Here is a 26094-nt window from a genome sequence, read left to right as displayed (position 1 = left end):
CAATCCTGGTAAAAAGGTGGGGTTTTTTTCCTTTTCCTAAGAAAACTCTAAAAGAGTAGGTGATGTTCCTCTTTCAATTACAGCAGCATAACTTCAGTGGAATTATTCTGTGTTTGCACAAGCGTAACAGAACATAATATGGTTCATATGTCCAAATTATCACTCGATTTATAAACCTATTTTTTCACAAAATTAAAATAGTAAAAGTAGTATAAAGGTCATGTCAACATCAGTAGAAGTGTATTAATTTTTCATTACATTTTAAAAGACCTTTTCAGCTTTTTTTTTTTAAAAAAGCGTAACTCTGTATTCCTCACTTTGCTATGCACATAGTCGAAAGCTCACATTTTTGCTTTTCCCCAGGTTTTCTGTGCTAGTGACACATCTAACTACATGTTACTCTGATCTTACTTACACAATTCTTTTAGGTCTTCGAGATGTTTGAATCAATCACTGTTTACACTGACTTGATCGAAGAGTGTCAAATGGAGAAGCCACTAGGTAAAAACATCCACAATGCATTAATAACAATGGGAAATTCTTTTATATTAAAACACTTGTAGTCAAATGTATTCAATTTCTATTACCAGTTATGGACAATTTAAATGGCTGATATGAAGAGTTCACAGCCATGGAGCAACCCACCCACCACCTCTCTACTAATTTTTGTGTAGATACATATTTTGTCACAGAAACTTCGTGGAACGATGATAATCAATGGGACATGGTAATACCAGAGTACACAATATACAGGACTGAAAGAGTAGGTTATGCTGTGGGGGAGTGGCATTATATGTGAAAGAAAGCACAGAGTAAAATATAGTAAAAATCTTTGATTAATCAAACTGCCACTGATATGGATACGAATTCCATGCTTGAACAGTTAAGAGTATAGCTACAGGAATATACTACTGACCACCTGACCAGGATGGTGACAGAGACTGTGAAATGCTCAGGTAGATTAGAAAGGCTACAAAAATAGAAAACCCAATAATAATGGGGGATTTTAACTATCTCCAGATTGACTGAGAACATGTCACCTCAGGATGGGATGCAGAGATAAAATTTCTAGGTAACCATTAATGACTGCTTCTTGGAGCAGCTCCTGGAACCTATAAGGGGAGAAGAAATTCTTGCTTTAGTCCTAAGTAGTGCACAGGATCTGGTCCAAGAGGTGAATATAGCCGAACCGCTCAGTAATGACAATCATAATGTAATTAAATGTAACATCATTGTAGGAGGGGAAATACCAAAGAAACCCACTACAGTAATATTTAACTTAAAAAAATGGAACTACAAAAAAAATGAGGAAGCTAGTTAAATAGAAACTAAAAGGAATAGGAACAAGAGTGAAATGCCTGCAAGCTGCATGGAAACTATTTTAAAACACCATAATATATGCGCAAACTAAATGTATACCCCAAATAAAAAACAAAACAAACAAAAAAAAACAGTAAGAGGGCCAAAAAATGCCACCATAGCTAAACAACAAGAATAAAAGAGGCTGTTAGAGTAAAAAAGGCATAGTTTAAAAACCAGAAGTCAGATCCTACTAAGGAAAATAGAAAGCATAAATTCTGGCAAGCGGAATGTAAAAGTGTAATTAGGCAGGCCAAAAGAGAATTTGAAGAGCAACTAGCAAAAGACAAAAACCAAAACACAACAAAATTTGTTTTTAGTATCTCAAAAGCAGGAAACCTGCCAAACAATCAGTGTGGCTATTGGATGGTCAAGATGCTAAAGGAGCACTTAAGGAAAACAATGTTGCTGTGGAGAGGCTAAATGAATTTTCTGCATCAATCTTCACTGCAGAGGATGTGAGGGAGATTCCCAAACCTAAAGCATTCTTTTAAGGTGACAAATCTGATGAACTGTTGCTGATGGAAATGTCAGAGGAGGTTTGGGAACACACTGATGAATAAGAGTAATAAAATCACCAGGACCAGATGGTATTCACCCAAGAATTCTGAAAGAACTCAAATATGAAATTGCAGAACTACTAATTGTGCTACATGATTTATCGCTTAAATCAGCCTCTGTACCAGATGACTGGAGAATAGGTAATGTAACACCAATTTTTTTTATAATGGCTCCAGAGGCAATCCTGGGGATTACAGGCCAGTAAACCTATTTTCAGTATCAGGCAAACTGGTTGAAACAATAGTAAAGAACAAAATTATCAGACATGTAGATGAACCCAATTTTCTGGGAAGCAGCAACACTGCTTTTACAAAGGGAATCATGTCTGACCAATCTATTAGAATTCTTTGAAGGGGTCAATAAACATGTGGACAAGGGTTATCCAGTGGCAAGGTCCTGCAATAAAGGCTCTTAAGCAAAGTAAGCAGTCATGGGATAAGAGGGAAGGTCCTCTCATAGATCAGTAACTGGTTAAAAAGACAGGAAACAAAGGGTGGGAATAAATGGTCAATTTTCACAGTGGAGAGAGGTAAATAGAATGATCCCTCTAGGATCTGTACTGGGACTGTTCAACCTATTCATAAATGATCTGGGTAGAGATGTAAACAACGAGGTAGCAAAGTTTGCAGATGATACTAAATTACTCCAGATCATTAAGTCCAAAGTTGACTGCGAAGAGTAGCACAGGGATCTCACAAAACTGGGTGATGGAGCAACAAAATGACAGAGGAAAACTGTTGTTGATAAATGCAAAATAATGCACATTGAAAAACATAGTCTCAACTATACGTACAAAATGATGGGGTCTAAATTAGCTGTTACCACTCAAAAAAGATCTTGGATTCATTGTGGCTAGTTCTCTGAAAACATCTGCTCAATGTGCAGGAGCAGTCAGGAAAGCTAACAGAACGACAGAATGTTAGAACCATTAGGAAGAAGATAGAGGAGACAGTAAATATCATAATGCCACTATAAATCCATGGTACCCCCACATCTTGAATACCGAACGTAGTTCTGGTTGACCCATCTCAAAAAAGATATATTAGAATTGGGAAAAGTTCAGAGAAGGGCAACAAACATGACTGGGGGTATGGAACAGCTTCCATACGAGAAGAAATTAAAAAGACTGAGACTGTTTATCTTAGAAAATAGACAACCGGGAGGTGGGGAAGGAGAGAATATGATGGAAGTCAATAAAATCATGAATGGTGTGAAGAAAGTGAATTGGTAATTGTTACTCCTTCACATAACAGAAGAACCAGGGGTCCTCCAATGAAATTAAACACACAGGAGGTTTTAAACAAAACATAAGGAAGTACTTCTTCACACAACGCACATTCAACTTGTGGAACTTGCTTTCAAGGGTTGTTGTGAAGGCCAAAAGCGAAACTGGGTTCAAAAAAGAATTAGATAAGTTCATGGAGAATAGGTCCATCAATGGCCATTAACCAAAACAGTCAAGGGCACAACCCCATGCTCTGGGTGTCCCTAAATCTCTGACTGCCATATGCTGGGATTGAAGAACAAGGGATGGATCAATCAATAACTGCCCTATTCTGTTCATTCCATTTGAAACATGTTACCAACCACTGTCAGACACAGGATACTGGGCTAGATGGACCATTGGTCTGAAGGACTATTGGCTAGTCTTATGTTTTGAATGAAACTAATCAACAATGAAAAATAAAACTGAAAACATTCAGCTAGAGCCTAAATTCAAAGACTTCCCATTAAAAATATTTATGAAGAGTAACCAAACAAAAAGATAAACAGAAAATTTATTAACACTGTGTGAAATTTCACACCCATTGGTCACTTTCTTCTAGAGAAAAACAGTATTTATGCATTTCAAGCCCACTCAGAATTCAACCCTAACTACAGAGTTGTTACCAGACACTTCCCTAATACGGTCCCTGCCCCACAGCACTTACCATTTCAATAAAGAAAGATGGGAGAAAGGGAGTCATCCCCCTTTTACACGTGAGAAAACCTGTGGCAGATCAAGTAACTGAACTCAGATCTCATAAATCCAAGCCCAATGCTTTAGCCATTGGATCATCACTCCTCTCCTGGTTCAAAATTAAGGTATGTCTACTGGAGCACTAAAATACCATTAGGAAGAGAACCACATTTTAGCCTGTTCTTGTTGGCAAGGTGCTCGTATGGTTATCCTCACCATTGATGGTCAAGGATGAACTGAACTGATTTGCTGGCTAATGACCCTCCAAAACTATTTTACATACTTCTAGACTGGTCATCACTGTAGCTTCTAAGCACAAAATAAAAGGCCAGATGTAGTACCTTACTGCAATAAAAGTACCAAACAATGGCAGAGGGGCAGAATACGGCTATAGTAATAAAACTAGTATAGTGCTGTCCAGAAAGTGACTTCAGAATGAATGCTTCTCCCCCCACCCAGGATACTGCAGGCTTTTTAACGCAGATTTATAATATACATGTACTATCTATACTTCGTGTGTATGAATATCAGTATTTCTCACCTTTGTTTATGGTGGGAAGGCAACGGCATGATTTTGTAAAACAGTTTTAACAGTTTGTCCAGTCCACAACAGCAGAGAAAGTTACTTCATATTATCCACTAGCCAGAACCATATTTAAAACAAATTTCAACACAGCTGTAGACATAAAGGGAAGCTACCACTCAATCACCTCTTGTACAATTGTGTAACACTGCTTTAGCCAATCATTTAAATTATTTGAAAGGAGAGAAATAACTCAGGAATTTTACAAAAAAGTCAGAGCCAGTTTGCAGGTTTTCAATGGAACCATTATATTTTTAAAGTCCTTTTAGAGCTAAGTATCTTTATTTTTTTTAAATGAAAGATTAAAAAGGAATTTAATTTACATAGTAGAAGTATTTCCCTCCCTTCCTGCAGATATGATTCGTCTATGCTATTTTGATAAAGAGTTTCAGGAGAGGGGAAGGATGGGAAGAAGATGAGCTAAACATTTGAAAAGGGGAACTTCTAAAAGTGTAAACTAAAATCTGGTATTTGAGCAACATGCCAGTCATAAATGGCTATAGACATACTAAAACTCTAGAAAATACACTCGTATGATCAGCTTCCTTAAAATCCCAGAGGAATTATTTTGGTCAAGTACATGGATCCTAGAAAAATGTTTAAATGATTAAGGTATAATTAACTTCTTTTTAAAGCCCTGGTCTACACTACGAATTTATATTAGTCTAACTACATCACTCAGGGATATGGAAAATCCACACCGCTGAGTGATGCAGTTATACCAACTGAACTCCTGGTGTAGACAGCACTATGTTGACACAAGGAGCTTCTCCTGTCGATGTAGCTACTGCCTCTCAGGGAGGTACAGTACCTACAATGATGCAAGAAGCTCTACCGTTGGCACAGGTAGCATCTTCACTAACCACTGCAGCTCTGCAAGTGTGGACAAGCCCAAAGCGGATAAGACTTTAGTGATGATAGTTCATTTTGAAACTGGATACAGAAATAAACGTTGGCTTTAGTAAAAAAGTTGTATAACTTTTTCACAATAAATCTTTTCATATAAAAATAATGAGGTTGCAATGGCACTTTGCCAGACATTAGCTTAATAAACTTGACATTCGCTTGGTACTTTAGCCAGTAAAGTTAGTTTTCTGTTTGAGTATCAGCTACTTTAATGCTCGGGCATTGTGGCATCGTTACAAAAATAGAAATTCAACCACATTAACATACAGACATGTGTCTGTGGATCTTTAATTTACTGTACTGTAAAGCTGCCAGATAAACAGATCAGTGGAATTCAATTTTCAGAAAACCAAGGCAAAATCTACTGGCCTTGATCCAAGTTATCAGTGTCATTGTCAAGCCCTATATTTAATTAATACTATTTACTGTCAAGATCTGAGTTGGGTAGATCTTTCACCAGCCTCAATTTGGAGGCTAAGGGCAGGCAGTGAGGAATATTTGCCTGAGTAAATGCATGTCATCTTCCCTGATGATACAAGTGCTCAGTTGTCCTGTTCTTGACCCCTATAGCATTCCCAGGCTCTAACACTGATGACACAGTGCAATCAATCTACATTTATTTTATATATATATATTATATATATAGTGACAGGGTCGGGCCAGATGGCTGTAGGAGAGTAATAGAAGGCAGATATATTAGCCCCAGGCTAAGTAGGTCCCTTTTCCCTGGGTAAGGTAACAGGGAAGGTTCCAGAACAATTAAGACAGGCTGATTAGAACACCTGCAGCCAATCAAGAAGCTGCTAGAATCATTTAAGGCAGGCTAATCAGGGCACCTGGGTTTTAAAAAGGAGCTCACTTCAGTTTGTGGTGTGCGTGTGAGGAGCTGGGAGCAAGAGGCACTAGGAGCTGAGAGTGAGAACATGGACTGTTGGAGGACTGAGGTGTACCAGCATTATCAGACTCCAGAAGGAAGGTCTTATGGTGAGGATAAAGAAGGTGTTGGGAGGAGGCCATGGGGAAGTAGCCCAGGGAGTTGTAGCTGTCGCACAGCTGTTCCAGGAGGCACTCTAGACAGCTGCATTCCACAGGGCCCTGGGCTGGAACCCGGAGTAGAGGGCAGGCCCGGGTTCCCCACAAATCCTCCCGGTCAGACACAGGAGTTGTCGACCTGGACTGTGGGTTCAGAAAAACGGCCAAGCTGAGGGCTGCCGTGAAGCTCCAAGGCGAGCAAATCCTCCAATAAGCGCAAGACCCACCAAGGTAGAGCAGGAACTCTGTGTGTGTGTGTGTGTGTGTGTGTGTGTGTGCGCGTGTGTGCGCACACACACTTTCCTCTGATGATGGCTCTTTCTTCTGCAAATGTGTATATACTGTGCTTTTGTCAATACAAAAAGGTTGTGAGCAAAATAAGCAATATAATAAAAAAAACTTTATTCAAGGTCCATTATTCAGTCATAATTTTATTCACTTATTAAATATTGGTTAAGTTAGTTTCCAGTTATCCCCTTATTTCCAAAATATTTTTCATTTAATTCATTTTAAAAACTAAAAAGTTAGAAGTAACTAACTATCTTAATGTAGTTACTTAAGAAAAGAGGTTCTCAAACACAGGTGTTTATCTTTTAAACAGTCCTATCACATATAATATTTCATATTCCTCCAACACAATAAGCAGCTCAGTTGCACAGCATCTGCTCCCATGCAACACATCCACTGAATTTAAAGTGAGTTTTACATGTGTGAAGACTGTATACTCAGAACCAGAGACAGACTTGTATATTATTTAAACCTATAATTTATTTTTAAACAACCCTAACCCATTAACTTAATTTATATTTTTGCTATTCAGTTTTTTAAAAAATAACTTTAATGCTTCAATAATCAATCTTCTTTGATTTTACAAGGATGTCAAAGTGTTAAACTTATGGTATCACAATCATTTCCACATCACAAAAAAACAGAAAGGTCAATGCCCACTCCCAATGGCTGGAAATTGACCTATGGGATGCACCGTCTAATCTTAACAGAAGATCACTGCTCAGAGTTTCAAATAAAGGTGAAAGACCCCATGGTCACTGACAATATGCCCTGCAGAAAATTTCTTTCCTGACCCCAGATTAGGCAATCATATTAACCCTGTTTGCATGAAAATCACTATAGCTAAACATCTAATTCAACCTTGATATACCACTGGTGTACAAGTAATTGTTTATTTTTCCTTGAATACTAGTAAACCAGATTTTTCTACTACCAAAAACAGAATTCTGATCATATTTGGAGAAAAACAAAACTTCTCACTTATTTTTAAAGTCAAAGAATGGTCATGTGTTCTTCTACTGCCTAGTTTGAAATATTTTTTTTTACCCAAATCTCTGTACATATGTGCAGATCCTCATATACACCTCTTCAAACTTCTAATTAAAGCACATCAAACTTCTTTGATCAATTAGTAGACTTTATTTTATTCCAATTTATTATACATCTTCTCCAGAATTTGTATATCCCTCTGGAAGTAAGGTGCTCATAAATGCTTGCAATACCAGGTATATAAATTATGCTACCATAAAGCTTTTTATTAACTGCAAAATACCACACATACTTTAAGGTTTTCACTTACTAATTGTTTTGATTTTTGAAATGAGGGAAAGCACTACTCAAAATGTTTAGGAAAACAGATGTATTACAGAATCTTCTCTTTCCTGTCTATAGCGAGACTGTGATCTGCATATTATAATTATGCACATCAAATTAATAATGAGCTTCCTAGAATATCACAGTTTAAGTTCTGCATTTTGTGTGCAATTTGTGGTACAATAGTTTAAATTAAGAAAGACAGGTTCATGTATGTTTATACAATTAAACTGAATATCAGATTATTTCATTGAATGAGTCTGAATTAAGAATGATTTTTGATAAGACACAATAAATAGTAAAAAAAAAAAAAAAAAAAAAGCAAAAAAGAGGTAGCAGACAATGCCATTTAGTCTTTTCATTTATTGACAATAAAGAAAAAGTGGGGGTTTTTGTTTTTATTTTTTTAAGGAAAATTCTTTTTGCGCTCCAAAATTTGCTTAATATAACTGTAAAAGATGAAGATACCCGACACAGATATACATATTTTAGCCCGTAATTTTTCAACATTTTGCAAACTGCTAAACACATTAAGAACCCTGTTACTTAGCATAACTACCTACCTGCATACTTAATATGTGCAAGTCTCAAAAATGCACATTTATAATTAGTCTTTAGTAAGTCATTCTACAACACATTAAAGGGAACATATTTTCTTGAGAATCCTGAAAGGGGCCTCACACAAAAAGAAAATCTCTAGATTTTATATAGAACCTTCTACATTATTATGGAGTGCCACTATTACGTTAAACAAGCCTATTTATTTATCTTCTGCTGCTAAGTTTTGTTAAACTACAAAATTATCATCATCAGTTTAAAACAAGCTACAGGAGGTCTCTTTTTACTCACTCTCAGAGGTATTATCCCTTCTCGTGAGTGGATTCAGACAGGTATATCATTCCTGAGCAATTAGTTATTTGGTTATCATTATATTGGTTTCAGCCACAATGTACATAGTTTATTAGTGCTGGTAGAAGGAAAGAGTTCTATTATTACAACACAACCTTTACTATAAGAAAGGCCACATCTGGAAAGTAAAAAGTCCATTAGCTAGATGATAAAAGCATTTATTTGGCTTAATCTTAAAATATACTACTACTTGAGTAGCTTCAGTATATATTTGTTTACTTTCCCAACACAGGATGTCACCCTGGATCCTACACTCTTGTGAGTAGTCTTTACATGAGTAGTCCAGCCAAAAATATTTTCACAATGAGCCTTTGAAAATTTCTTTTCTTACTCGCATTGTATTAATTAGTTTGTATGTTATCTAAGACAGGTTTTTACGTCTGTGCCCTAAATATTCAGATCAAAACTCCTTACTTGATCATCAAATTCTCTGCTGAAAGAGCTATAACTGTAGCAACAGTGTTTAAATGTATATAGTTTACAGATAACTCACCAAGACTCAGTGAGGCAGTCAAATCAGTTCTGTAGGTCGTGTGTGTGTGAGTTTCAGTACTCAGATACATCTCAAGTGTGCTATAAACAGAAGTAAAAGAGAAATGTTAGCCTGTTTGAATAGAGAAACTGAAATTACATTAATATTGCAGTATGTTTAACATAATGTACTGATCATTAACTGAGAAAGCGAGCACTATAAACTTTGCAGTGTGATATCTGGTTCAGAGATCACTGTATAATTATGGTTTCAGAGTAGCAGCCGTGTTAGTCTGTATTCGCAAAAAGAAAAGGAGTACTTGTGGCACCTTAGAGACTAACCAATTTATTTGAGCATAAGCAACTGCATGAATTACTCCATATACGCACCATTCCCTTTGCAGGAATTACTGCTGACTGCATGCAAACCCATGGTGATAGCAACCAATAGGTTAAAATTAATTTGAACTCTGTGTACTTTATTTTCTGTGAAAATAAGTCCAGGATAACCAAGATTCTCAGCTAGCCGTTCCTCACATATATCAGAACTCGAATCCTTTCTTAAAAATCAGAACCTGAAGCAGAGTTTACCAAATCAGTGTAGAAAATCTCCATGACAGCTACTGCTTCCTTTATTTGTTGGTCTGATTTGCTTTTTAAACAAAATTAGTGTCTAAATCTCTAAAAATAGGAACTATTATAAAAAAGCCTTTGAGTCCATATTAAAAACAAACTTCATGAAAATTATATGCACATTCATTAAATTCAGTTATTCTCCACTCTTCAAATTCCACTTTAAAGCAAACATTTCTGGCCTGAGTGACAGAAGCATTAGAGTTAGCCAACAAATGAAAAAATATGCATTTGGAGTAACCTTTAGATTCCAGGAGAACAGAAGACAACCATTTTCGTACCAAAGCAGTGCCCACTCTTTCAGAGAAGAGGAGGTGCAATATTCTTCTGGAGTGCTTGCTCATGTCCATGGGTGGCGGACAGAACCCCACTTTGGGAAGGCTAAACCCTGGCTCTGCCCCTTCCACTCTCACACCCCCTGCAGCCAGATCCCCAAGACCCCCTTGCCCCTCCCATGGCTGGAGCCCCGAGGCCCCCTGCCGTGCCCCCCACAGCCCAAGCCCTGAGACCCCCTCTCCCCTCCGCGGCCTAAGCCTTGGGACCCCCTGCCTCTCCCGCACCTTCCCCCACCCCCCACGGACAGAGCCCTGGGCCCTCCGCCACAACCTGCTCAGAGAAGCCCCAGGCTGGCTGAAGCCCCCGTAACCGCACCTCCCCTCCACAGACCCCAAGCCGCCCCGCGAAAATTCAAAAGCTCTTCTCTTCTTCTCTCTTCTGGAAGAAGAGCCTGAGCTTTTGCTATTGCCCATGCAGGTTCCGGGGCAGCTGAGAAGGCGGTATGTGTTACTCAGCGTCCTGGGTTCATCAGTAATCTCCCTGGAGTCCAGGGAGATTACTAATGAACCTCTAGAGTGGTGCACATATGTGCCAGTATAAGGGGCGCCGCCAGCTTCCCCCTCCCTCAGTTCCTTCTTACCGCCAGTGACTGTGCTGGAACGTCTCCTTGCTTTGGAGAGCTTTCCAATCTCTACTGTGTCTAACAACTATATAAAATAAATTCACTACTAAAGCTTAATCAGTTTTGTTCCCTCCAAGGCTTCAGCAGAGGCTTGCTATCCGATACCTTTCTCCAGTCTTGGTCAGGACTCCTGATGTACGCCTACCCACCAATTCTGCTCATCATCAAAGTCCTCTCGAAAAATCAAGATGGACATGGCATGGGTCATTATGATTGCCCCAGCATGGCCTCGTCAGCATTGGTTCAACATGCTCATGGCCTGCCATTGCAGCCCATGGCCACTTCCCAGCCACCCGGACCTACTCTCGCAGGATCACGGTTGACTCCTGCACCCGAACCTCCTTCTGGCATCGGTGCATGTGGTGAGCACACACACACCTACAATGGAATGGACATGAGCAACATATCTCGAAGAACGGTTACAAAAGGTAACCGTTTATTAACTTCACTCTACCATCCACTTAACCTTTATAAACAGATTCTGTCTGAGGGCCAGATGACATTTGTACCCACCAAACAAACTACCAAAGAAGCATTTACACCAATACTATCCTTACGTCTCATTCTGACTGACAAGAAAAACGGAGGTATGAATTAAAGCTGCTCACCTATATTCTAAGACTTATGTAAGTCTTCTTCTCCCCCACCCCAAAGCAATCAACAACAACAAAAAAAGGTGCTTTGAGGAAAATGGTATTTAGAGCGTAGGAAGAATTACATTCTTGATCATGGCCCTATTCGCTTATATACCTTTTAAAAATAAATTCTGTTAAAACTTCTTACACTCACAAGTGGCACATCACTCAGTAATTGGCCATTCTTCGACGCTATCACCAAGGAATAGAGGACAATCTGGACAATATGTTTACATGCACTGCAATTAATTTGGTAGGTGTTTTGGATACATACATTTCCACTACAGCATTTAAAAAGCATGTTGGTACTAGAGAACACAAATATGTGATACTTTAAGTTTGTCTTCATTCCTGCTTGATTTAATTTAATTATCTGTAATCCTGTTTTATAGTGAAAACTAATACAACTAGGGGAAGAGATGGTTCAGAAGATTGGTGCAAAGATAAAATGACTTTAATCTTTAGACATTTGAAAAATATTATCAGACACCTAAAATCCAGAGGCAGATAGCAAAGTTTAGTCAGTCCCTAATGAGGCAGATCCAGGGACAGTACTAGGTTTCAGAGTAGCAGCTGTATTAGTCTGTATTCACAAAAAGAAAAGGAGTACTTGTGGCACCTTAGAGACTAACCAATTTGAGCATAAGCTTTCGTGAGCTACAGCTCACTTCAGTACACGTATGTAAAACAAAAAAATTAAAACAAAACTATGTAATTAGAGCTACAGTATCTTTACAGTAATTAAAGAATCAATAGGTCAGCCCTCAAAAAAAAATCTTAACTTTTTGGCTGTAAAAAATTTAAATGTTATAGTCCTGTCTTTTATAGTTACAAGAAAAAAGATTTGAGTTAAATTTTATACTGGAAAACACTTTCAGAAAGTCTTGAAATAAATTAAAAAAAAGTCTATTGACCTATAGCATTCTCATAACCTTTTCCTTATCAGAGAATTTGTGCTGGAGACTCTGATATGAAAACAACAGATGAGCTAGCCTTTCATCTCTAAAGACGCAAGTTCCATTTTGTGCATCAAGTATAACAAGTAAAATGATTTTGATGGTCTACATGCATATATTTGTGGACATGTCTGTATAACACAAGCACTCAGTCAGCATGTCTTGAAATTTCTGCTGAGAGGCCCAAAGACAGGAATAATAGAGGTGCTACAGGGCAAAAATGAAGTATATTGGGAGAGTTGCGTAGACAAGCTTGCACGTGTCTCCCCATAAACTAGGCAGTATTGTCAGTCTCTCACTTCTGTGAGAACTAAGAACACATCCTCTTGAAACGTTTTTTAAAAGAGTTTTGCTCTTCACAGGCCCACTTTTACCTCATCATGCTGTTATCATAATGATGAATCAGTTAGCTGGTGAGAACATCCATGACAAAAAGTTAGTGGAAAAATACGTTATTAAACTTATCCGCAGACCAAGATTCTCTCTGAGAACATTTGATTTAAACGCAAGTACCTCCAATATCATTAGTAGGCTATAGGTAACTGACACACTAAACTGCTTTTTGTGGGAGTGTTTAAAATTAATAGAGTGCACATTAGAGGTGCCATATTGACCGCACTAAAATACTAAGTCCCATATTCACACACAGCAGAAATACAGTATGTTCAGATGTGCGAGCTATCATAACATATGCCTTAATTCCTAACAGGCAAGAAATTATTCCAGTCTCCATAAACATTCTTCAATCCTGGACTTCCGCATTGAACCAGTCACTAAGAGTGCCAACTGTGATATTCCCCCTTGAAATCCCACCAAGAGCAACAACGTTTTACACTCAATAAAGAATAATCAAAATGACAAATTTCAGTCCCCAACACATAGGGATGTATTCTATCCAGCAACTTAAAGGTGAAAAGGCTCTGTGTGCTAGCACCTTTACATTTTCAGTTTGGTGCACATTTTTTTTTTTTCTTCAGGGTTCACACTGTTCTTTGTCCAGCCACATGCATCTAGATATTGTAAGAATGTGCAATCCCGTGATTTCCATACCATCAGGCCTGCATTCCAAGTCTTACTGCTATTGCTTGGCTCAATGAATATGCAAATGCTAAATAAATAAATTGCTGCTCATAAGATATGTAAATTCACACTATGTTCTAAAGTTCCCTAATAGAGGATCATGTCATCTGTACTATGTAGGACTTATGAATAAGTCAGCATCTTTAATACTGATTTTCCCCCTTGATTTATGATCTTTAAACTCTTTCCCTTACATTTATATATAAATATAGATTTAATGTTTTGGAGTATTATTTTAGCACAATATAAATTATCTATTCCAGAGAACAAGTTTAATAATATACAAAAAATATAATTAGGCATTGCAGAGGTTATATTTTAACCTAAAAATACACATAAAAAGGCTTTTCAGAATAAAAATTGTCTGAGTGCACTTAAGAAATAGTAACATTTTCTGTCACTCATAATTGCCAAAATGAGAACAAAGCACAAGTAAGATCAGCTAGTGATTATACTAATAAAAGATTTTGTTACAGAAGTCATTTAAGGAAATTCAAGACTGTCATGCAGTTGTATCATTTTATTTCTAAAGGAAAATACTCACGTAATGTTAGTATATTATGTGGCTTTAAACAATTTATTTTAAGCTTTAAAAAAACAATAATGAATTTATCAAAGGAATTTGTGCCAAAATGACTTAAAAAAAATCTCTTATTTATTAGAGTAAGTCCTAATTCTAATGGCCTATAGTATATTAAAAAATAAACTGAAAAAAAAGTCATAGCCGTGAACAAAAATTATACAAGCTAGAATCAGTGCATATTCAATAGCTATTTTTCAAACTCTCTACTATCTCATAATAAATAATAATAATATAACCACCAACAAAATGACTTCAGTGAGAATACTCGTGGGAGTAACATTGCATAATAAGTATTTGCAGGGATCCAGCCCTTGGTCCATAAAGGATTAAGTTTCTCCAATTAATTATTTTTGACCTTGCAAAAACTGCCCAAGACTGCCTGAAAATGGACACAACAGCTAAAAACCTGCATTTTTTTTAATCCTGCACCCCAAATTTATCAAACTATATAGGATGTCATTTTACATGTCATATTTCTGCCTCATGTGACTGTAAACAGCTAAGCTACTGAATCATTAAATATAGGGTGGTGTTTGTGTAATGGAAATAGTGCTGACAAACCATTAACTGTAGTGAAACAAGTAGACAGCTAATAAAATACAGCTACTGATGAAACAAATATGAATTATCTTTTATCTAAACTGTACTCCATTTTACCACTTTGCTAAGATATTATTTACATCTGCTAAAAATACTGTTTTAATGCATAGCAAGTGTTCTGATAATTGTATTATCCACTGTTAAATCTGCAAGCTATTTGCTACCCTAAACTTCATTATCTTGACATCTAAAAGTCAAAGAATTCTTCTGTAAGACTGAAATTCCCAAGATGAGAAAACTCAGATCGTGTCTGCAAGCACACAGTGGAATCACAGCTGACGATGCACATCTTCTTCTGGACATCTCCATATGCTCAAGAGTTTTCTCCCTCTCTCCACCCTCTAGCCATGCATTAAGGGACTTACTATCTGCCATCAGGAGCACAGCTGCCAACTTTCACATGGTAAATAAGCACCCCGACTTTCACAATAAGCCAAAAATCAAGCTAATCCCATTTCAAAACAAGGCCAAAACAAGCCAATCCCTAAGAACCCCAACACTTTATGTAACTAGATCCCTCCGGCCTGCAGTCTGGGACTGTGGTAGGCGCACGGTGTACCCCTGACTCTCTCCCCCTTTTTGCCCCTGCTTGCCCCCACCCCCGCTTGCCAGGAGCCGATCAAAAAAAAGAAGCAACAAGCAACAAGCCAAATAAGAAACAAGCCAAAAACTACCCAACAAGCAACTCAAAAGCCAGTTAAGCCAAAAACAAGCCCAATATCTGCATTTTTTTCGTGGGTTTGGCATGTCTGATCAGGAGTATTGAAAATAGCGTAGTGAAGAGAGAAATGCAATTTTGCAAATACTACATTGAGACTGGATTGTATTTTTATTTTATTGTTTGAGAAGCCAATGACAGTAAAAGCATTAAGTATAAAAAGAACATGACAAACACGAGTTTGATCCAACCACCCTTTTCATTATTCAATGCACAATCTTTTCCTCAGAGAACAAAGAGAATTTGTTTTTTATTTCGATTTAGCAAACACTGATTTAAAAAAAAAAAATGAACAGAGTTTCCTCACACCTCACATTTGAGCAACCCCTGTAGTCTCAGGGATTCTCGTCTAGGATTCTTGCATGAGCTCCAGTTTAGCGCAGTACCACAGCTTCTGTCAATATACCAGTGACATCATCAACAAAGGAAAAGAGCAGAAGACAATGGGCATTGTAGTAGCAGCTGTCTTTCTAAATGACTGTTATTCCTGCAGAGTAACTTGTGCTCGCTGCAGATGGAGCAGAGCCTCTTCCCTTTTATTTTAAAGTTAGGGGAAAAGTTGTAAATATCAAGACTTTACACAGTTTAAATCTACCTTTGTCCATAGAACTTCACAGCCTGTTTTATAAAGCACACTCTGCATCACAAATAGTGATAAAAACAAACACTATTCTTTAACTCCCTTTTGAGTCTATAGCATTAGGGTAATTAATATGCTACATTAGATCTGGACAAATCCTAGTGACCACACTTTTCTGTGTGCAAATGATCTTTGACCATTTTCTCCTTATATATCATGGCTCTGTGTTTAACAGCTTCAGCTTCCAACTACATTATCTTATCCAACAGCATCATGCTTATAAAAAAAAAAAAAATACCAACCACTCCTTCCTCAAATACCTGAGTTTCAGGCACCGAAGACGGCAGCACAGTATACTAACGAACCCAAAGGGATTTACAAACTGCCTTTTTACAAAAGGGCCTTCACGGAGTGCAAAGGCAGTCATGCAACATTAGGACTATACAGATTCCTTTCTTTGTAAAATAAAGGCAAAGTCTAACCTAAAGCTTCAGAAAATAGGAAGTTAAGGGTTCCTCAAGGTTTTTACTTGAAGTGAACAAGCAACCACAATAATAAATAGTATAATCCACAAGATGATTAGGCCATGTTTCACCCCACATTAATAAATAACTCACTTATTTAAAGATTTATGAGATTGGAGAGAAGATACTTATTTTGTTAAAAAAAAAAAGTTCTGTTCTAAACATTTCTGTGGTTTGACTCCTTTTATAAAGGCTTGTGAATGAGACCTTACATCACCAAGATTGGTTGCATGGACATTAAAGATACCATGGCACTCTTCATAAACAGTAATTTGCCACAGTATCTTTGGCCAAGTTTCCTCTTCTCTCTGCTCACCCACTAACGTAGGTATAATGTGGAATTAACCCCTATGATCCACTCCCCAGGAATGGGAGTGGGGAAGGGTGTCAGCACATTGTATTATATACATATGCACTCCCCATGTGTGACACCTTCACTGTAGTCCATCAGCCAAAAGCTGTTGAAGTAGGGCAATAGCACAATCTAATTTTGGTCAAGTGACCGACTGCTTGCCATTCACATTGGTCATGAATATCTACGCAGCTGTGTGCACATAAGTAGACAACAGAACATCCTTGAGGATAATAGGCTCGATCTAGGGTTGCCAATCCTCCATGATTGTCCTGGAATCTCCAGGAATTAAAGATAAATATTCAATTAAATATTATGTCATGTGATGAAACCTCCAGGAATATGTCCAATCAGAATTGGCAACCCTAGCTCAATCTGACATTATCCAGAGCTGGTGCTAGCCCACAGAGGCCCCTAAGCAGTAATATTTCCCCTTACCCCCGCACAACACATACTAAAAAAAAAACAAAAAAAAAAACCAACAGGGGCCCCGTGGAGCTACTTGGGGCCCTAAGCAATTGCTTAGTCTGCTTATGCCTAGTGCCAGCTCTGACATCAATGATATCAAACATGGACACTTCAAAAAAAGTTGACCAATATAGCAGGCCAGCAATCCTTCAAAACTGTTGGGATTGCCTCTCAATATGTTTCCCACCTCTGCCATCAAGTGGGAGACAACCAGGAAATCAGCTGCTAGAGTTGATTTTATATAAGGAGTTGAGCAGATAAAAATCCAAAGATAAAACAAATGATGACAGTCTCCAGAGACAGTAGTAACAAAAAAACAAAAACAAAACGGCTTTCAGGTAAAAACAGTTCCTTCATTTGGGCAGACTACCCCCAGATGAGGAAAATCTCTGACTGTTTCTCTACTTGGGCAATACTGTATTGCTATAGCTCTCGACATATTTGTGTAGCTAGAGCCAAACTTCAGAATGTCATGACATTTTGCTAGCCCAGAATAAAAATCTACTTGCCTGCCCCTTACCAGAAAGAAAAGACAAAAAATCTAAAAGACAACGATACCCTTTTTTTTTTTTGGATGGGTGAATAAAGTATTCAAGCAAGCAGAACTTTTTAATAGTGGAATTGCATGTACATAGAGGGGTGTTTATCTGTATACATACTTTGGATAAAGGTAAATATATTAACATGTGCTGAGTGTCTGATGTCATTAATACTTGGTGGTTGCTAGCAATCTTGTTGATTTTTAAACAAACAATTTCTAAGACTCCAATAACCTTAAGCAGGCTTCTTGCCTATAGTAAGAGAGAGCTGAACTTATAAATACACCTACCCTTCTCTGTAAAGAGGAGCATGTGGTTTCTATGCTAGGGAGAAATATTCAGGCCCATGAGTAGTTGGGCACAGAGACCAGGCTCCAATTACGCCTCACACAGGAATCTCTGGAAAGCAGAGGTACAAGGGGGCTCTACATTAGCTCGCAGGGTCCCCTAGGGAATGGATGGAGTACAGTTTAAAACACATACACCTGGGTCCTCCATGCAGGGGGGGGAAGGAACTAGATACGAACCCCCTACCAGATCCTTCCGCATACATTGGGGCTCAGGTGGCTGAATGAACATGGGGGAGGTAACTCCTCCCCCTCCCCCCCCCCCCACACAGGGGCCAGAGACAGGGACAGTGGAACACAACACAGGGTGTAATGCTACCAACGGCTACCATCACAATTCGTTACCTGTAGCAATTACTAAATTAGGTCTTCTTTTTGTTGCCCTGCCACAATTTGCTGCCTCTGCCTTTCCTCATTCTCTGTTCCGGGGCTAGCAAACTGTGATGTTTCAGGGCAACTGAGTCACAATTTACTACCATTTTAAAATTTCTATTTTAAATTTGGACATAAATAAAGGTATTTTTGTCATTTGCAAGGGATTTTACAGAGTTAAATTGCAGGGCTACTGAATGTAAAACCCTAAAGAAAAATATAGCTTTTTCTTTATTAATCTTTTTCCATTATAGATTAGAAACTGCATGGCCTACAGTAATGAAAAATGTAATGTATACAAAACACTGAAACTAGTGTAAAGCATTGTAAAAAAGTATTCGAAATACTTATGAATACCTTTTTAACAAAAGTTACAAGGCAGAAAATTTACCATTCTTCCTTATACAGACTCTCCCCTACCATCACTGTTACACATATTGATCAAGTTTTCAAAACAAAATTTGCACTTTGCTGCTTTGGCACAAACATATGAGTATATTGCTCTCTGATTGTCTTCCAAAGACATTTTCTCAGGCCTTTTTCTCACTGCTAAAATTGAGTGCTTTCTCCTTACTCAGCTTTTCCCTCAGAATACCCCCATATCCAGACCTTAGTTACCCCTTGTTAAACAAAATCACCTTTTTTAGCATTGAGGAAAAGGCCTAAGTGCTAGATTCACAAATGGAATTAAGAATTGAACACTCAGTAACACAACACCTAGTTTTTAGGCACCACGAAAATCACATGAACACCATTGCAATTCACAAATCCCGAGTTAAGTGCCTAAACCACTCTGGAGAACAGGATTGGAATTCAAATGACCTTGACAAACTGGAGAATTAGTCTGAAATCAACAAGATGAAATTTGATAAAGACAAGTGCAAAGTACTACACTTAGGAAGGAAAAATCAAACACGCAACTATAAAATGGGGAATAACTGGCTAGGTGGGAGTACTGCTGAAATGCATCTTGGTGGATCACAGACTGAATGAAAGTTCAACAATATGATGCAGCTGTCAAAAAGGCTCATATTCTCAGGCATATTAACAGGAGTGTTATAGGTAAGGCACGGGAAGTAATTGTCCAGCTCTACTCTGCACTGGTGAGGCCTCATCTGGAGTACTTGTCTAATTCTGGACACCACACTTTAGACACTTGTGGACAAATTGGACAGAGTCCAAAGAAGAGCAACAAAAATGATAAAAGATTTTAAAAAACCTGATCTATGAGGAAAGGTTAAAAACTGGGTATGTTTAGTCTTGAGAAAAGACAGTTTTCAAAAATGTTAAGGGCTTTTATAAAGAAGACTGCGAGCAATTGTCCTCCATGTCCGCTGAAGATCAGCCAAAAAATAATGAGCTTAATCTGCAGCAAGGGAGATTTAGGTTAGATATTAGGAAAAAACTAATGATAAGGGTAGTTAAAAACTGGAATAGGCTTCCAAGGGAGATTGTGGCATCTCCATCATTGGAGGTTTTTAACAGGTTGGAAAACCACCAGTCAGGGATGCTCTAGGTTTACTTCCTACTGCCACAGCACAAGGGGCTGGATTTGATGATTTCTCAAGGCCTTTTCCAGCCTTACATTTCTATCATTCTATGATCCTATAATTGGCCATAATATACAAACACACATGTCCAGCTTCTTCAAATGTTCATAAGAATGTCAGCATCCTCCTCCTTTTCAAAATATTTCCCCGTGTTGTCAGCAAAACCATCCCTCACAGTGTGCATGTGCATTCTCTTGCATTGATCAGTCACTGATGTCACAGGGCTGTCATCAGCAGATATATTTATAACATTTCCCCCTCTTGAGATCTGATTACCTCAGCTATAAGGTGAGTAAACAGGGAGTGACCTGCCAAGCAGCTTTCCTACAATGAAAACATCCTATACAGCTTCACAAATACAGAGCATGTCTAGTAACCACCACTCCCTATTTATGGATGTTTCTGGGTCAGGTGATCAGCCCTGCACAATACAAGTGTGCTGAGACACATCACCACAATGTTCCAAGTGACCTGAAAACACTTCTGTCACAGCTTATCATATTCTGGCACACCTTTGTGGGTATCACAATAATGGACTGATTAATACTACCACCATAATGCAAAAAAGATGTAAACACAACAAATGCTGTGTTTATAAGTTAAATTTTCCTGGGAGCACATGAGTAGTACAAGATAAGGTTTATAACATGTGTGGTTAGCAAGCAGGCAGAGGCTGAGATCAAAGAAGAATCTTTACAGTTATAGCACCAAATATATGGCTCAATTGGTTAATTCTAATGGGATTTTGTATGCATTACTCATAGTGAGGATCAACGTACAGCTAGGCCAATACTCTGTGTGCATGGCAGGATCTAGCATGACACTACCAGGTCTTCAATCTCATGCTCATGAAAGATGTCCTGACCAGTGCAGGACAAAAAGAAGGAGCAAGATCATCCAAAAATTGAACCTTAAACCATTTATTGAAATTTTGTCAGGCCAAAGGTAATAAAGGAAATTGAGGGAGGGAAGCCTCTAAATTCCTTTAGTTTAAAATGCTTTAACTGATTTTCCAGACATTCAGACACTAATACATCTGATGGCAAAGGAGCAGTGTTTGATACTGATTGTGTGGCTGAGTTTTCAAGCTATGAATAATAATGGATAATTGAACATTTGAGTCAGCACTACCGTCTGTGTACTTAGTGTTAAGAAAATCTGTGGTTTTGCCATCCGTTAACTACCATGCATTAGCTATCCCCCTCTAAAAACATAGTGGAGACAAGGCACTTTAGTTTCTCCAAAAAGCAACAAATGCCAGATTTTTAAAAGGTATTTAGTAGGGCTGTCAAGCAATTAAAAAATTAATTGCAATTAATCGCACTGTTAAACAATACTAGAATACCATTTATTTCAATATTTTTGGATGTTTTCTACATTTTCAAATATATTGATTTCAATTACAACACAGAATACAATGTTTACAGTGCTCACTTTATATTTATTTTTGATTACAAGTGTTTGCACTGTAAAAACACAAAATAGTATTTTTCAATTCACCTAACACTAGTACTATAGTGCAATCTCTTTATCATGAAAGTTGAACTTACGAATGTAGAATTATGTACAAAAACTGCATTCAAAAATAAAAATGTAAAATTTTAGAGAGGCTGCAAGTCCACTCAGTCCTACTTCATCTTCAGCCAAGCACTCGGACAAACAAGTTTGTTTACATTTGCAGGAGATAATGCTGCCCGCTTCTGTTTACAATGTAACCTGAGAGTGAGAACAGGCGTTCTCATGGCACTGTTGTAGCCGGTGTCGCAAGATATTTACGTGCCAGATGTACTAAAGATTTATATGTCCCTTCATGCTTCAACCACCATTCCAGGGGACACGTGTCCATGTTGATGATGGGTTCTGCTCGATAACAACCCAAAGCAGTGAAGACCAACGCATGTTCATTTTCATTATCTGCGTCAGATGCCACCAGCACAAGACTGATTTTCCCTTTTGGGTGGTTTGGGTTCTGTAGTTTTCGCATCGGAGCGTTGCTCTTTTAAGACTTCTGAAAGCATGCTGCACACCTTGTCTCTCTCAGATTTTGGAAGGCACTTCAAATTCTTAAACCTTGCGTCGAGTGCTGTAGCTATCTTTAGATATCTCACATTGGTACTTCTTTTGCGTTTTGTCAAATCTGCAGTGCAAGCGTTCTTAAAATGAACAACTTGTGCTGGGTCATCATCTGAGACTGCTATAACATGAAATATTCGGAAGAATGCCGGTAAAACAGATCAGGGGACATACAATTCTCTTCCAAGGAGTTCTGTCACAAATTTAGTTAACACATTCTTTTTTTTTTTTTTTTTTTTATTATTAAACAAGCGTCATCAGCATGGAAGCATGTCCTTTGGAATGCTGGCCGAAGCACAAAGGGGCATCCAAATGTTTAGAATATCTGGCACGTAAATACCTTGCAATGCCAGCTATACAAGTGCCATGCAAATGCCTGTTCTTACTTTCTGGTGACATTGTAAATAAGAAAAGGGCAGCATTATCTCCTGTAAATGTAAACAAACTTGTTTGTATTGGTGATTGGCTGAACAAGAAGTAGGACTGAGTGGATCCGTAGTCTCTGAAGATTTACATTGGGGTTTTTTTTTGTTTGTTTGTTTTTAAGAGTGCCGCTATGTAACAATAACAAAAATCTATATTTGTAAGTTGCACTTTCAGGACAAATGGACTGCACTACATTACCTGTAATGAGGTGAATTTAAAAAATACTATTTATTTTATCATTTTTACAGTGCAAATATTAGTAATCAAAAATAATATACACTTTGTATTCTGTAATTGAAATCAATATATATGAAAATGTAGAAAAACATCCAAAATTTTTAATAAATTTCAATTGGTATTGTATTGGTTAACAGCATGATTAAAACTGCTATTAATCGTGATCAATTTTTGAGTTAATCACATGATTTAACTGCGATTAATCAACAGCCCAATATTTAGGTAACGAGTGGAATTTTCAAAAGCATCTAGCTGCTTCCAATCTATTAAAATCTGGCCTGCAGCGACTATCTGGGAACCAAGTTCTACACAAAAATGGTGATTCATGAAAGAGGACAAGAGTGCTGGACAGATAAGCTAAACAACGTTGATAAAGGCAATCCCCATGGTTAGATTAAAGGAAACTGAAGAAGTTTTGACATCAACACAGGAAATCAGTCAGCACTGATGTCACATGATCCAAAGAATAAACTTGTGTATTAAAAAAAACCCAAAAAATTTAGAACTAAGAAGGAATGTCACAGTACAGACAGGAAGTGCTATAATAGAAACACTGACATGTGATTGCTGAAGCTAATAGCAACTATTAATACTTTAAATGATTAGTTATTAAAAAAATCAATTAAATAGCACAATGTTAAAGAACATAAATGAGGAAATACAAAGAGAAATAAAAATAACATTTTAACAAGTAAAAAACTTCAAGGAGTGAAACTCTATTCATAGTGGCTTGCAAGGAAAAGCCAGTGGCATTCAGGCAATCAAAACAGCAGATAAAACAAGTCTGTGAACTGATATGCGGCTTTATTCAGCCATATAAACTGATAAACGATTCCTTTAAACACTAAAAACATCTGTGACAATTATAATTTGTAAATGGGTGGAGACAGGTCAATGTAAAATATTTCACTGAATCAAGTCTCTTTTAGCAGCTCAATACAGCATATCATATAGGGAAGTGCTGCCCTGTGGGGGCACTGGACACAATGTGCCTTTAGGAGCACAACCCTGGGCAGCGGGAGCTAAGACGTCCCCTCCTCTAAAGGGAAAATGCCTCCCCTCCCCAACACTCTTTCTTTCTTTCAGCAGCCGGCAGCCCTCAGCAGGAGAGTGAGTTTGTGTGGGGGGGGACGGAGGGTGAGAAAACCTGGATTTGTGCTGGAAATGGCCCAACTTGATGATCACTTTAGATAAGCTATTACCAGCAGGAGAGTGGGGTTGGAGGAGGTATTGTTTCATGGTCTCTGTGTGTATATAATGTCTTCTGCAGTTTCCACAGTATGCAGCCGATGAAGTGAGCTGTAGCTCACGAAAGCTTATGCTCAAATAAATTGGTTAGTCTCTAAGGTGCCACAAGTACTCCTTTTCTTTTTGCGAATACAGACTAACACCGCTGTTACTCTGAAACTCTTTCTTTTGCAGCCACTGCACATGTGGTAACTGTTACCCCTCTGCCCCCTCCCCACCGCAGGGATTTCCCCTCTGCCACCGCCTGAACCCCAGCCCCTACCCCACCTCCCTGCTCTCGCCCCTCAGCCCCTCCCCTGCCTCCAGCTGTCTGACCGGCCCTTGCATTCCATTGGGCCCCCTGCATAGACTCCGCCCCTCGCAGTAGGGGCAGGGTCGAGACAGCGGCTTCAGCAGCTGTTCCTGCGCATGCTTACTTGACATGCGCATGCTCAGTACCAGCAACGCAGCAAATCCAGAGGGGTAGTTGTTTGTAACCTGACACCGCCCCCCCGCGCGCACCCGGGGTCCCGGGGAAACGGTGGGAAGAGGCGGCTCTAGTGTCACCCTCCCCCCCACCGCTCGGCCGCTGACGCCGTCACCGCCTCCTCCCCTCCATCCCCACCCCCGGCGAGCGCCCCGCCCCGCAAGCGACACCAGCCGAGCCCCGGCCCCGCGAGCCCCTCCCCGCGGGCGGCGCCGCACACAGCACTGCGGCGGCCGGGAGTCCCGGGGCGTAGGCGGCCGCAGGGCAGGGGCCCGGCCGCGGGGAGGGGCTGCCCGGCTTCACGCGCCCACGCCCCCGCGCAGAAAGTTAAAGAGAAGTGAAGTTGCCCGTGGCCGGGCGCGGAGCGCTGGGACTGGGGGGCGAGGGGGGAGCGCAGCCGCCCCAGCCCCGTTTCCCTGCCGCTCACATACACACCGACCCCAGCGGGCAGAGGGGAACGGTCCCTTGTCCCCCGCATTCCCCAAGGCAGCCCATCGTCCCGGGGGGCGAACAGTCCCGTCCTAGTACCCCTCTGCCGCCCCGGAAACAGCCGCCGCCGCCCGCTCCAGCTCAGCCAGGAAAGGGGACAAGCCCCCTCCTCACAAGGCCCCCACTGCACCCCGCATCCTCAGCAAAGGGGGAGTAATCGCCCCCATTGCCACTGAGGGTGCAAACCGCTCCCCTGCTTGACCAATCCTCACTGCACCCCGCTGGCTGGAAGCGGAGCTAACCCCGCTGCGACACCCGCAGCCCCCCAACTCCTCTCCCTTCGCTGCGGAGGGGGAGCAGCCGCCCCCTCCCCCTGCCATCAGCTGCCTTTCTGTGGCTCCCCCGCCACCATTGCCCGAGCCACGGCGGGTCCCCGAGCTTACACAACCCGGCTGGGAGGCAGCAGCGGGCAGCCCCCCGCGGGCAGCCCCAGCCCGGCCGAGGGGGCGGCATGCGGGAGTGTTTACCGGGGTCAGTCATGTCTCCGGCTGCCGGGGCTGCCGCAGGCGCTGACCTTCGCTTTGCAAGATAAAGCTGTGGCTGCGGCCGCCATGTTCCCGTTTTAATAACTGGCTGCTTGTTTATTTCAATGGAGACAGACCCTCCCACAACTCCCCCCGCTATCCGGAGAGGAGGAGGGGCCGGGAGCGCCGCCGCGAGGCGCAGTCCCTCCCTCCTTCCCCCGGCACAGCGGCGCTGCTCGCCGAAGCTCCCTGGCCGCCAGCGAGGAGGAAACTTCCTCCCCGCGCTGATGCTTTCCATGAAACACCCCGGGCTGCCTCTGGCCCTGCTCTGGAAGGGAGAGCGCGACCCGGGGGTTGCCCAGCGCGCTTAGGTGGGGTGGGGGAAACGGCCCATTGAAACCTACGCAGCCCAC

At 39.9% G+C, this 26094-nt stretch overlaps 1 protein-coding gene across 2 annotated transcripts in view; it reads right to left on the bottom strand.

Moving 5' to 3' along the window:
- Positions 1–25824, bottom strand: part of NCOA2 (nuclear receptor coactivator 2) — a 251838-nt gene extending 226014 nt beyond the window's left edge. For both annotated transcript variants that reach the window (XM_074944251.1, XM_074944252.1), the window contains exons 1-2: positions 25685–25824; positions 9406–9485 (exon numbers count right to left, since the gene is read on the bottom strand). The gene's annotated coding sequence lies outside the window, so the exon portion shown is untranslated. The remainder of the gene's footprint in view (positions 1–9405; positions 9486–25684) is intronic.
- Between the last annotated feature and the right edge of the window lie 270 nt (positions 25825–26094).

The sequence above is a fragment of the Natator depressus genome, chromosome 2 (genome assembly GCF_965152275.1).
Source record: "Natator depressus isolate rNatDep1 chromosome 2, rNatDep2.hap1, whole genome shotgun sequence".
Taxonomy (NCBI): domain Eukaryota; kingdom Metazoa; phylum Chordata; order Testudines; family Cheloniidae; genus Natator; species Natator depressus.
The sequence above is the reverse complement of the archived record's forward strand: the minus strand, read 5'-3'. Positions and strand labels throughout refer to the sequence as shown.